Genomic DNA, 13,181 nt, shown 5'->3' on the forward strand with positions numbered 1-13,181 from the left:
GCGACTTGTTGTTGGTGAGAAACGGAGCTAAAGACCTCTACTCTCCTTTCGAAGTAAGTATTTTCTCCAAAGTTAGAAATTAAGGCCAAATTTTAAGATTTAAACAGAGGGTACTGAAAAGGGTGGCTACTGCAGTGGAAATCTCACCAAAACGCTTTAGAAATTTTTACTTACAACTAAAAATGTTTCGAAGATTGACGCTATCTTGATGTTTACGGAGTCGCTTGTGTCAACAAACTTTCCATTTCATGTGCTAAATCTGCACACCACTTGTACCCATAGACGCTGGGGCACTTTCATCACAACAATCGTAAACCAACCTCTCACCAGCACTTATTCGTACTTATTCAAGGGGACTACAGCATTCTTTGCGGCGTTTTGCGCTCTTCAATTGTTTATCAGTGTTGTCAATTGGTATGTGTTTACCCTCCAAACTAGGTATAAGACTTACACAAAACCGGGGAAATAAGTGAAATTAGCGTATCTATTTGTAGTATATATAGTACATATTAGAGCAATTTTATCATTACTGCATTACTTTGACAACTAGAATTTATCGAAACAGTTTGTAAATGCATCGGCGTATGTGTGACGCTCCACTAGATTGGCAACGATGAGCCATTTTTCCTCACGTCGTCTGCTCGTAAGTATACATCCGAAACATTGTAATTTTTGGGTTAATTTGGCTGCAAAAAAGGGATAATGGACATGAATTAAATAAACATTTTGAAGTAGAGTTAAACTAAATATTGAGTAAGTAAACAATTAAGGGAATAAGCTTTGCATCTCATAATCAGTGTTGTTCGTCTGCTGCTCGTAACTTTGTTTACGGAGTGATGCTTAGGAAACACGAAAGCAATGCAATGGGTTCGAGTGCACTGTGGAGTGAATTAAGACCAAAATGTGTATAATTACAATCAAATAAGCACTGTGGAGTTTCAGTTGTTGATGGCAGTAAGGATAAAACCACTGATTACAAGGTAAGAATGAATTCAGTTCCAACCATCCAACCCCGGGAATAACAAGTTTCATACTTTCACTAATATAGGCAAACAAAAATTGTTGTTTATTGTGCAGATTACAACTGCAATCTTGAGTAAGAAATCAATAAACGTTACATACATACGCTAACATTGTTCAAATGAGTGCTGGGAAGGCTGGGGAAAGATGGTGGCCGTCACTGATGAGAACCGTCCATGCAAAACGTAGCCGCCATATTGGATTTCAAAACTGCCTTGAAAACATATTTTACGAAGAGCTCACATGCTTATTTTAATTCGTATGGGGCTTTCATATATCACAATATGTTGACGAAACTTCAGTCTTTTAAATGGTATGCTTAGAGTTGCAATTGTATTCATGTTTCACCAATTAAATATCGAGTGAATAAGACCCGTCCACCGTGATGAGGGTTGGCCTGTCGTGATATTCTACCCTATCCTTTTCATTGAACTGTACTTACAAAGGCATAAATAATTGTTGTTTTTTGTTAGGTCAGAGTATCTAGCATAACAACTAATTAAAGTAACTTTCATGTTATTGTTAACATCTAATAAATGAATCAGTGAATATAACCGAAGAAATAGTCTTGAATTTCAGTGCAAACTTTTAATATTATACCTAAGTACATTTCTGTTAACCAAAGTCTGTAGGGGGAACAACCAAGTGGACAGGCGAATCCAGCTTCCACCGCGTGTGGATCCACCCTCCGAAAAAGTACTTTAACACATCTGGACACCAGAGATGGGCACCAGTCATGAGTTGTTGGTGGTGAGAGCAAGAGCTCGATGTTTGCGGAGTCGCTTGTGTCAATAAACTTTCCATTCCATGTGCTAAATCTGCACACCACTTGTACCCATAGACGTTGGGGCACTTTCTCCACAACAGTCGTAAAGAAGGTATTTCTACAGAAGCAGTCCGCACGGACTGCAAGGAATGTAACCGCGGATATGACGTCCACTACGGGTTGGGCCTCCCAATGCATTTCACCGCGTTTAGTACTGGACCCTGGGGGTTAATTACAGTTGTTTTGAATAAATATTACTTAGAATTCTTGTTCCGTAAGTAAAACTGCATAGAAAAACCGCAGCTGCCATAGTCTAGGCTGCCGTGGATAAGCACCCTAGATCTACTGCAAACAATGCCAGCAACCACGACTTATCCAAGGAAACTACAATTTTTTGGTATAAGAAGAAGAATCGTGCACTAGATGATTATTTAAATAAATAGTTAAATGTCAGTATAAGGTCATGAATTGCCTAAATATTTTACATATTCATGATTATTAATTCGAAAATATTGGGTATAAGACTTACACAAAACTGGGGAAAACGTCGCGAATAGATGGAAAGAATATTTTGAACAGTTGTTAAATGAAGAAAATAATAGACTAATAAGAGAGGATGGGCAAGTGAACATTGGCATGGTAATGAGGTTTTTTTTTAGGCAAGAGGTACTAACTGCACTGAAGAAGATGAAGAATGGGAAGGCAACTGACCAGACATGATTCCTGTGGAGGCATGGAAAGCATTAGGAGATGAACGTAGTGGATATACTGTATCGATCTTATGATAAAAGATCCTTGAATAACAGGAAAAGATGCCAAATGAGTGGCGTGGGAGTATATTGATCCCAATTTTTAAAGGGAAAGGCAATGTCCAAGAGTGTGGTAATTATGTATAGGGTTATTAAATTGATGTCCCACACTTTGAAGATACTGGAAAGGATGATAGATGCTAGACTGAGAGAAGAAGTACAAATAGGGATTTATGAAGGGAAGGGGAACAACATATGGTATATTTTGTCTGAGGCAACTAATGGAGAAATTTGGGGAAAGGCAAAGGGACCTACATATGGTATTCATTGACCCTGAAAAAACTTATGACCGAGTCCTGAGACCAGAGGTATGGAGGAGTCTGAGGGAGAAGATGGTGCCAGAGAAGTACGTGCGATAGATACAAGAGATGTACCGGAATGTATTTACCAGAGTGAGGAGCAGTGTTGAGGAGACAGAGGGTTTTGAGGTGAGAGTAGGATTACACCAGGGTTGCTCTGAGCCCATTTATCTTTAACATAGTGATGGAATGTAATAATAGATGGAAAGTAAGGGAGGCAGTACCATGGAACATATTGTATGCGGATGATATTGTTCTGTGTGCAGAGAGCAGGGAATATCTGAAAATGAAATTGGAAGGATGGAGACAAATACTGGGGGACAGAGGAATGAGAATAAGTAGATCTAACAGAATATATGTGTACCACCACTGAGGGGGATGATAGAGAAAGTATTCAGCTTGGTGGAGAGCAAATAAAGAGAGTTGATAAGATCAAGTGTTTGGGATCTTTTCTTAACGCTGGAGGGAAGTATGGAAGAAAAAGTAAAACATTGGGCTGGAACAACTGGAGTTCTTTGTGACAAAAGAGTACCGCTTAGGTTAAAAGGAAAATTTCACAAGTCTGTGGTAAGAACAGCAATGCTGTATGGTACGGAAACAGCAAGCATGAGAAAAACAGCAGAAGAAGATGAATGTGGCAGAAATGATAATGCTTAGGTGGATGTCTGGGGTGACAAGAGAGGATAGGATCAGAAATTACTACATAAGGGGGTCGACTAAGGCGGTGTGGAAGTATCAAAGAAAGTGCAGGAGGGGAGGCTGAGATGGTATGGACACCTGTTGAGGAGAGATGAGGACCACGCTGGGAGACATACTATGGGTATGGAGGTTCAAGGAAGAAGAGGAGGGAGACCAAGAAAGAGATGGAAGGACTGTGTGAGAGGAGACTTACATGAGAAGGGAATTGATGAGGCAGAAGCACAGGATAGAAATACAGGCAGTCCCCGGGTTATGACGGGTTCGGCTTACGACATTCTGAGGTTAAGGCGCTTTTCAATTATATTCATCAGAAATTATTTCCAGGGTTACGACGCCTACAATGCTCATCTGGCAGAAGAAATATGACACCAGAAATGCAAAATAATCAATATTTGAAGGTTTTTTTTGCTGCAAAATGCAATAAAAATGCAGTTTACATAGTTTTCAATGCACCCAAAGCATTAAAAGTAAGGTTTTCTTAGCATTTTTGGTGATGTTCTGGCTTACGACGATTTTCGGGTTACAACACGCCTCAAGAATGGAACCCCCGTCGTAACCCTGGGGACTGCATGTAGATGGAAACGGCGACCCCATATAAAAATGGGAACCAGCTGGGAAGAAGATGCTTGCTTCACAGGCTGCAGTCCTGTCATTACTTTTTGCAGTACATACATACTAGACTAATTGTGACTTAACATCCATGTTAGACGTTCACATGGGAATGGAAGCCTCATGCTTCCTTGATGACAAATGTCTTCAAATGTCTGAGCGTTTTACATTGATGTCACTTTTACAGTAATTACAGTGGCCCTTGTTGGAATCACCTTGCACTTCCACCAACCATTCTTTTGATGAATCTACCTGCATCCACTCCTAAATTTCTTTTTATACTTTTCCCATTTAAAAATCTGGAAAACCGTGCATAAACACATTCAGTATTTGTTAAGTAAAGGACATAAAGTTTATGAATATGTAATATGTATGTATAATTTCTCTCTCTCTCTCTCTCTCTCTCTCTCTCTCATATATATATACAGTGGTACCTATGAAAAATACAAATTGTCTTAGAAAATTTGTCATAATTAGGTATTAGGCAGGGTTAACTACCTTCAGACTTGAATTCTGTGATGGGGAATTTCCTGAGTCAAAATTTTCCTACCATTGGTGAGTTCTCCCCAAGATCAGAGTCTCACTTTCACCCAGAGCCCTAATGTTTTGTCATCCCAAATGTTAGACTAATTTGGAGGTTACAGGAGTCATCACATCCTCCAGTCAATTGTCAGATTTACCACCCACGTAGGGAGTAAGTCTCCTGCTGCTGCATAAAAGGTGATGATTTCTACTTCCATATGAAGAAATGAAATTTTTTGTATTAAAGTAATTTTATTTTTCTTTGTATATAAACCAGAGCCCTTTATCATAATCCTACCTCAGCCAACCTGCTTTGTCCTTGTGGCTAAGAGAAAAGTAGTTAGCAGCATAAGGTGAGTGAGGGATTGTTCTCTTATTCACCTCCCCATATCCACCAGTTTATAATCTTGGTATCAACTTGATTGGCTTTCCAGCTTGTGTTTAGGATGCTCTTGTATAAAAGGCTTTGGTTTGTATACCTGGAAAAAATACAAATTACATTCGAAAACTTGTTATTTTGTGTTTTTATGTATTATATTAGTCCGGAAGCAGGTCCCCATAAATTTACCTAACCAGGACATTGTGAGTCTCTTCATATTATCTTACTATAGGGTCCAAGTTGTCATACCCAGGTGGGTGTGGCCATCTTGCCCTTGGGCAATTTAAGATATTCAAGATGGCACCCAAGATGGCTTCCAAAAAGAACTTGCATTATTTCAATCTTCAATCCATCATCCTAATTTTGTTTTTTTCTTAATTCCAAAAACTGTATGCTTATTATACCTGAAGGGGGAATATGCTTTGCAACATTTATATAAATGATGATTTAAACACATATGTAGTAATTGTAAGGTGTGGGAAAAAATAACAACATAAAAATATGTTCTCAAAAATACAAAACTATATATAGATTATGTGCTGGAATCGCCATCTCCGTCATCATCAGTCATTTGGTTCACTGTTCTAACACTCATCCTCCACAATACACACAGAAGACTGAGCACACAATACCAATACTACAGCACCCACATCTTTGTGTACTGCAAGGCATTCTTCCATGACAAGAACATCTTATAAGTTTGAATAGTTCCTCTGGAGCCAGCCCAACACCTTGAGGAACAGTAACAGGAAACAGACAGTCATCTTTATGCCATCCAAAGTCAATGAGATCTAGATTTGGAGGTTGTGATTGTAGAGCATTCTTCCAGATTGCAACTTGCAAGTGAGCTCGTACAACATTTTCACTAAGTGCTTCTGTTGTTGGCAGCAATGTTTGTAACTTAAGTGCACTTGCAGTGCTACGGCTAACTTTTGATGCCCAAACTTTGTGGTTGTGCTTCTGTCATAGTTTTACACCCAGACTGGTTCTAGCAGGCCCACAGAATCCTGCACACTGTGAAATAACATCAGGCAGGTTTTTGTCAGTGTTTTGCAAAGTTAGCTCAGTGATTGTCCTGACCTTAGGATATTAGCTTAGCATTAGTTTTCCCCAGTTCCAAGCCAGGACCTGACGGTGTCACATCCTGAAAGTCCATGAGCTGGTAAACAACAAATCTGACAGAGACAAACCATGCCTGTTTGCCACGACAGCTTGGATGTTCAATACATGAATCTTTACCTTGCACTGGTGACATCATATAATCTTCCTAGGGATTTCTTTTTTAAGGCAGAAGTGTACAGGTAACATAAAAATGTCTTGTGTCATCTGCTACAAATAAATGAACATTGAGGCTGAATAAGAGCTAGCTGCTGTACCAAGATACTATCAGTCTCTTCATGCAAAGTCTCCATATCATGACAAACAATGGATTTACCCATGAACAACTCTATGGGTGTGGGAAGCTTTCCCTTCACCACAAGTCTATGCTCTTGAAACTGATTTTGTGATCCACCAGTTCCTCACAGTTGAGATCAATCAACTGTATTTTATTCTTGGTTATTGTTAAAAGCACTCTTTGAGGTGGAAGCTGTGTATGATAACGTAGAGAATAGACTCTTGTAGTAACCTTGGCTCTTTGGCTCCATGATGACTCCTTGATACTGTTTGGAATGTACCTACAATAATATATAATCATATCTAAAACCATACTAAATGCATTATAGTATAGATAGTGAACTTGTAAATGTCGTTAATAGGAATTATCATCATATATACTCTTTTTAATGAAAAATTGCATTAGTTATTGAAGTACCATATCAGTCATGCTATTTCACTTTATTAACATATCTCCTTTAATTAGATGCAGTCAACTTACTTTAAGCAATTCTTTATTAATCATGACATTTATTGATTTACTCTCTAGAAAAACATTTTTTAATAATGATATAACATATTACCTGTCAAAGGCAAGGTAAACATCACACAATTTCAAGTGCCTGTGAGTGTGTCATCTGAAAGCATCTAAGAAGTCTGCACCATACTCCCAGGGTGCTCTGGCCATGGTACCACCACAGGATAGCACATCATCAAGGAATTTTGCTTCAACGTGGCTTTCTACATTTTCTGGCTGACGGGGACACTTCAACCTTTGGAGAATTCTTCAAACTAGCTTTAGCCATAGCTACCTTTAGCTTGCCAGACTTATCAAAGATTGAAGTTGGATGCAGTGCTAGTTCATGGCTCAGAAGAACTGAAGTATTCAGGGTTCTGGGACTTGATTGTAAGCCCATAGCTCTGGCGTATATTGTTTATGTATCACAAACTTCAGTGTCCCCAATTTTCATGTTTCTTTCTGACGGCCATAGTTTTTATGTTTTTGGAGAGAGGCTTGTGAAATGACGTAGGTCATTCACTTTCATACTTTTACATTTCACATTTACCTATGTCTTCTGATTTGTCCACATTGATTTGAGGGTCATTAAGTACACATCCAGTGACTACATTGACACGGCCTTCATCAGGATGTTGATCTGGTTACAATGGGTGGATAGCTTGTTCCACTTTCTGTCTGACTGAGTTTATCTTTCTGATCAGCCTGTATCCTTCCACACATTTGTTCCTTGTGACATGTTTGAGTTGCCACTTCATCTTTTTCTCATACCATCTAGATCAGTAACTAGGCTGTTGCAAATAGAAGACTGTAGGCCTAGGTTTTCAGATTTTCAGGTTTCAACGTCAACCCAATGATACCTGACTGACCATGTCTATAGCAGATGTATGTTGTTTCACTGGCCATATCTGTCCAAACACCATTGGAGATGCTAGATATATGGTGCATGGTATGTTGACCGTTCAAGAAACTCTTTCTGACATTATCAGGCATCAGCACTGTACTTCACAGAAAATAAAAGCCATATCTTGCATAATTCTGATGGCCAGCAGCAAAGAACAATGGCATCATTTCATTTATGGATTGCATATGTAGTGGCCAGTCATTTTCTCGCTCACCCCTGATAAACTTCATCATTGTCATAACTGGTTTTATCATGTTGTCAACCTATAATCTGGCAGTTCAGCTCTTTTTAGAAAGCTCTTCTAGCATTGCAAAGAGTCTGTCCATGGTTTCCATCTGGTAGGGTACAAGTACAGAACGGAGAAGCTCTTCTGTGAGAATTCTAAGTGCCTGCACATTGCCAGGAAACTTTATTTCCGTCAACATCTTCTTCACTCTACCAAAAGGGCCAGTAAGAAGTTCCAACAATCCATAGTTATCCATGAGAGTACTAATACATCCAACATAATTCTTCAGGATGTGCATTCCTCCAAGTCGTAAATAGACATTGCTGAAAGTCAATGGATCATTCCACTGATAATTATAAATGTAATATATAATAAAAGATGTAATGACTATATATATTAAGTATTTAATAACAAAAAAACAGTTATGCTAGTTAAAATGAAGATATCTTGTGCTTTTCTAGCTACAGCTGCCATCTTGATTATTTTAATTTGCCCAAGGGTGTGATGACCACACCCACATTGTTTCGATAGTCTGAACTATGGAGATACTCAATATGAAGAGAAAAAAACTATATCAAAATTGTCCAGGTTGGCCCCAGTGGCTTCCAGACTACATGTGTACTACTCAAAAGTTACATGGATGAATTATTTTTACTGTAACTAGTTAGTGGGGCCCAGTACCCGGGCAGTGAGGCCGGGTGCCACGGCCCCAGACGATGTGACTGTACTCTAAAGTAACTGTTATCTAACACCGGTGTTTTTTTGCCGAGCTAACGCTTGAACTTTTTATTTCCTATGTTGTTGTACCTGCCCTACTTGTCAGAACGTAAGAATTCACAATTCAAAGTAAGCTACCAACCGTCAGAACATAAGAATTCACAATTCAAAGTAAGCTACCAACCGAGCAGTAGTTTTCCCAGATGTAATTTTCACTGGTATCTTACCATATTCAGCAACAATTTGAAAATGGCTTGGTCTTGTTAGTTAGGTCATCACTGAGTAGGGAAATACCCTCTCTCCTTCACCCCTCTTTAACCCCTAATGCTAATAAATTGGTTCGTCAGACAACAGAGCTTACAGACAACAGAGCTTACAGACAACAGACAGACAGACCAAACTACTGTTTTTTGTTTTAAGATTTAGTTTTGTATGTAATGTAATTTTGATTAATTTAGCTTGATGCCTCATAGTGAATTTGTTTGATTGCCAAAAATCACATAAATTGGTTACACAGCTTATTTTAATAAATACATGCAAATGGCCCATATTCACAGTTTTCAGTGCTAGCAAATTCCAAGATATATGATCAGATAGTAGTTGGATCACAAATGAACGGTTGATTTTGTGGTATACTTTAGTAGTATATGGTAAAGTTTCCTCTTTGTATTATTGCTGAAACCTAACAGTAATGCTTTAATTGGAAAGATGTGATATTTTTTATAATATTTTTAATCATAAAATAATCATTTTCAGGTGTGTCGGAGGTTCAACCAAGTAAACCAGAGTCTGCTTAATAAAGGCTTCCGTAAAGTTGAACAACATCAAGCGAAGTGCCTTAAAGAGGTATGCTAGTGAATGTACTTACTACATACTATTGTGTTACGTTTTGTTCATGAAACTTACCTGTCAGATATATATATAGCTGTATTTTTCCGAATCCGACAGAAATTTAAACACTTACGACACACGCAGTGGGAGTCAGGTGGTTAGTACCCATTCCCGCCGCTGGGAGGCGGGTATCAGGAATCATTCCCATTTTCTACTCATAATTTTTCTGTCGCCGGTGCTGGAAACACCTGTTTGCAGCACCTCCGTCCAGATTTTGGAAACTTACTAGCTACTTGAGTATCCCTTTTGGTTTTTCTTTTTTTTGGTATCTGAATTGGATCGGTGGCTTGGCACACGTGACTTTGGTTTGATTGAATTTGGTATTGATTTTTCTTTGATCAAGATGTCAGGGTCTAGTTCTGCTAGCGCTAGATTTTGTTCCATGTCTGAATGTAGAGGTAGGCTACTGAAAGCTTCAGTAGACCCACATTCTGTTTGTAAAGTTTGCAGGGGGAATGAATGTACGTTTGAAAGTTCGTTGTAAGGAGTGTGAAAGACTAACAGAGTCGGAATGGAAGGCGTATGAAACCTATCTTAAGAAACTTGAGCGAGATAGGTTAAGGAGGTCTTCCTCCAGGAGTGTTTCAGGTAGGCAAGATTTAAATTATTCTCCTGCTAACCCTCCTTCTGTAGATTATGCTCCTACCCCTGTAGTGTTGCCTCCGGCCCCTGAGACAGTGTCGGTAGAAAGTAATACATTATCGCTAATTCTTGAATCGATTCGTAACTTAGAATCAAAAGTGTTAGCTCTGGAGAGCAAAAGTGAAGAGAAGTGCAGTGAAAGTGCCCCTTGTGTAGTGAGGGTGCGTCAGATCGCCTCATTCCGCCTCTAGACCTAGACCTCTGCTTGACTCCCAGATTACGGGGAGAGAGCATGTCGAAAGTCGAAGGAGGGTTACGAGGAACCCCCACCGATCTGGCGTGCCTTCGGCAGCTTCTGACGAACATACCCAGGACTGCCAGGAGCGTGCGCGTGCAACTCAATTCTCAAGGAGTGCTTTTCTTCTCTGAAAGCTTCCTCCCCGCGCAAGGGGTGGAGCTCTCATACCGCATCACGTCCGGCTGAAAAGGACGGCTCGCGTTCGGACGCTTCACGTCCAGGTTGTTTTTCTCCGGAACTTTGCTCGTCGCCTGATAGTGCGTTGCTGCTTTTCCTCCGCAGAAGAAGCGTAAGGATTATTCGGAGGGCGGAATCTTCCCTAGATGTTTTCTTTCGAGCGCCGCAGTCGCTCTAATGGGTGCGTGAAGCGGCGGTTCCTGGGAGTAGCAAGAAGGCGTCTCCTCGCCACTCTCTGCTCACAGGATCAGCCCCTCCCCAGAAAGGAGGCTTCACCTACAAGCAAGATCTCCAGTCTCTCAGCAGCAACTTCGAGAAGTGTTTTTTCCTTCGAGGAGAGACTGTTCCACGTCGCCGTAAGAAGGATGACAATCTTCCTGTGAAGAGGTCGAGGCGTTCTCCCTCTCCCTCTCCTCGCTCGTCTCTCTCTCCGTTTGAGTCTCCCTCTAGAGTTCGTTCTGCTCCCCAGCAACTTTCTAGAGGAGGCGAGAAATTAGTTTCTCGCTCTCGTGAAGCGGTTGTTTCCGCTGCTACGAAACTTGTGGATAAGAAGCGAGTTTCTTTAGATTGCCGAGCGCGCTTCTGTGAAAGTCAAACGCGCTTTAGTGGACGCCGAACGTGACTCGGTGCAAGTTTCGCGAGCGCCAGTGGACGCTCGAGAGTTTTAGTGGACGCTCGGCGTGCACCAGTGGACGCTCGGCGCGCATCAGTGGACGCTCGGCGCGCACCAGTGGACGCTCAGCGCGCACAAGTGGACGCCAGTGTACACCTGCGGCGTATTTGAGCGCGCTTCTGTCGGCGCCAGTAGATTGGCTTCGGACGCCAAACGCGCGCCTACGGACGTCAGTTTTCCACTTCCGCAAGCACAAGCGAGGCGGGAACTCTTCCTGTTCGCCGTTCTTTCTCTTTTGAGAAAGCTCGGGACTCTTCTTTACTTCCTCCGACTTCTCCAGTGTCTTGAGAGAAGTTTAGTGACGCTTTCGTCGAAGTGGACGAGAACAGCAGTTGGCTCCAGTTTCGACGGACTACAAGGTTTGACTCGTTTACTTCAGTCAGTCTTTGCAGACACTTTCCAACCTGAAGCTCCACGTACTCCTCCCTCTCAGTTTTCGTCTTCCAAAGCTGCTAGATCTCGGGCTTTGTGAGAATGAAGAAGTCGCTTTCTACGAAGCAAGCTTTTAGAAAGGTCCATGATTGGATGGAAAAAGAGGAAAGCTTCGGGCAAGACCTCTTTCGCTTTACCACCTTCAAGACTCGGTGGCAAAGCTGGTATGTGGTATGAGACGGGAGAAAACGTCGGAGTCAAGCTTCCAGCCTCAGCTCAAGGAGACTTGGTAGCATTGTAGATGCCACCAGAAGATCTTTTTGTCTTCCTCGAAGGTCTCGTGGACACATAGCGAGTTAGACTTTCACCTTAAAGCCTCTCAGGACACTAGAGGTCTTTAATTTTCTTGACTGGTGCCTGGGAGTATTGGATGCCAGGTCCAGGAGTTAATGATTCCATCAGTTCTGGGGGAGCTGTCCAGGTATTGGCTTGCATGGACAAGGCCGTCAGGGATGGTTCTGAGGAATTGGCTGCTCATTTTTCAGCACAAGGGACTGCTTAAGAAAAGAGCACTTTTTTGCCAATTTTACTGCAAAGTCGGTTCTCACCAGCGCAAAAAAGCGGATCTTCTTTTCGCTCCTTTCTCAGAACATCTCTTCCCCCAGTCTATGGTAAAGGACATAGCTGCTAGTCTCCAGGAGAAAGCAACTCAAGACCTCTGGCACAGTCTTCTAGGAAGCCTGCTACTTCTTCGTCTTCTGGGTCCTCTGCTTTGAAGAAGTCGAAGCCCTTTCGATCCGCTTCTTCCTCGAAGCCAGCCCCTCGAGGAAGAGGCTCTTTCAGAAGGCAAGACTCCCAGCTCCTTCCAAGAGCAAGAAGTGAGAGGGAAGTCTTCAGACACCGGTAGGAGCCAGGCTTCTACATTTTCGCGAAAGCTTGGGAAGAGAGAGGTGCCGACGCTTGGTCTCCTGGACATCGTCAAGAAGGGTACAGAATCCTTTCCTGATGTTACCACCCCGCTGTCTTCGACACCAAAGGATTTGTCTCCGTCGTATCAGGGAGAAAAGCAGAAAGTGCTTCACGATCTACTAGATCAAATGATCGAGAAGCAGGCAGTGAACAGGTCTTCGACCGGAGTTCTCCGGTGTTTTACAACCGTCTGTTCCTAGTGCCGAAGCAGTCAGGGGGTGGTGGCGCCCCGTTTCTGGATGTCAGCAGTCTAAATCGCTTCGTTACCAAGCAGAAGTTCAAGATGGAGGACACCTCAATCCGTGCTTGCAGCTTTAAGACCGGGGGATTGGATGGTCTCGTTAGACCTTCAGGACGCATACTTTCACTCCCCATCCA

General features: G+C 41.7%; 1 protein-coding gene and 1 long non-coding RNA gene across 2 annotated transcripts in view; one reads left to right on the forward strand and one right to left on the reverse strand.

Moving 5' to 3' along the window:
• LOC135219066 (uncharacterized) overlaps positions 1-13,181 on the reverse strand; it is a 155,253-nt gene that overhangs the window by 87,322 nt on the left and 54,750 nt on the right. The gene's annotated exons all lie outside the window — the stretch shown is intronic.
• LOC135220344 (uncharacterized) overlaps positions 1-13,181 on the forward strand; it is a 32,212-nt gene that overhangs the window by 884 nt on the left and 18,147 nt on the right. Inside the window, exon 2 of the long non-coding RNA XR_010315674.1 lies at positions 9,598-9,687. This is a non-coding gene — a long non-coding RNA (uncharacterized LOC135220344). The remainder of the gene's footprint in view (positions 1-9,597; positions 9,688-13,181) is intronic.

Source organism: Macrobrachium nipponense, chromosome 1 (genome assembly GCF_015104395.2).
Source record: "Macrobrachium nipponense isolate FS-2020 chromosome 1, ASM1510439v2, whole genome shotgun sequence".
NCBI lineage: Eukaryota > Metazoa > Arthropoda > Malacostraca > Decapoda > Palaemonidae > Macrobrachium > Macrobrachium nipponense.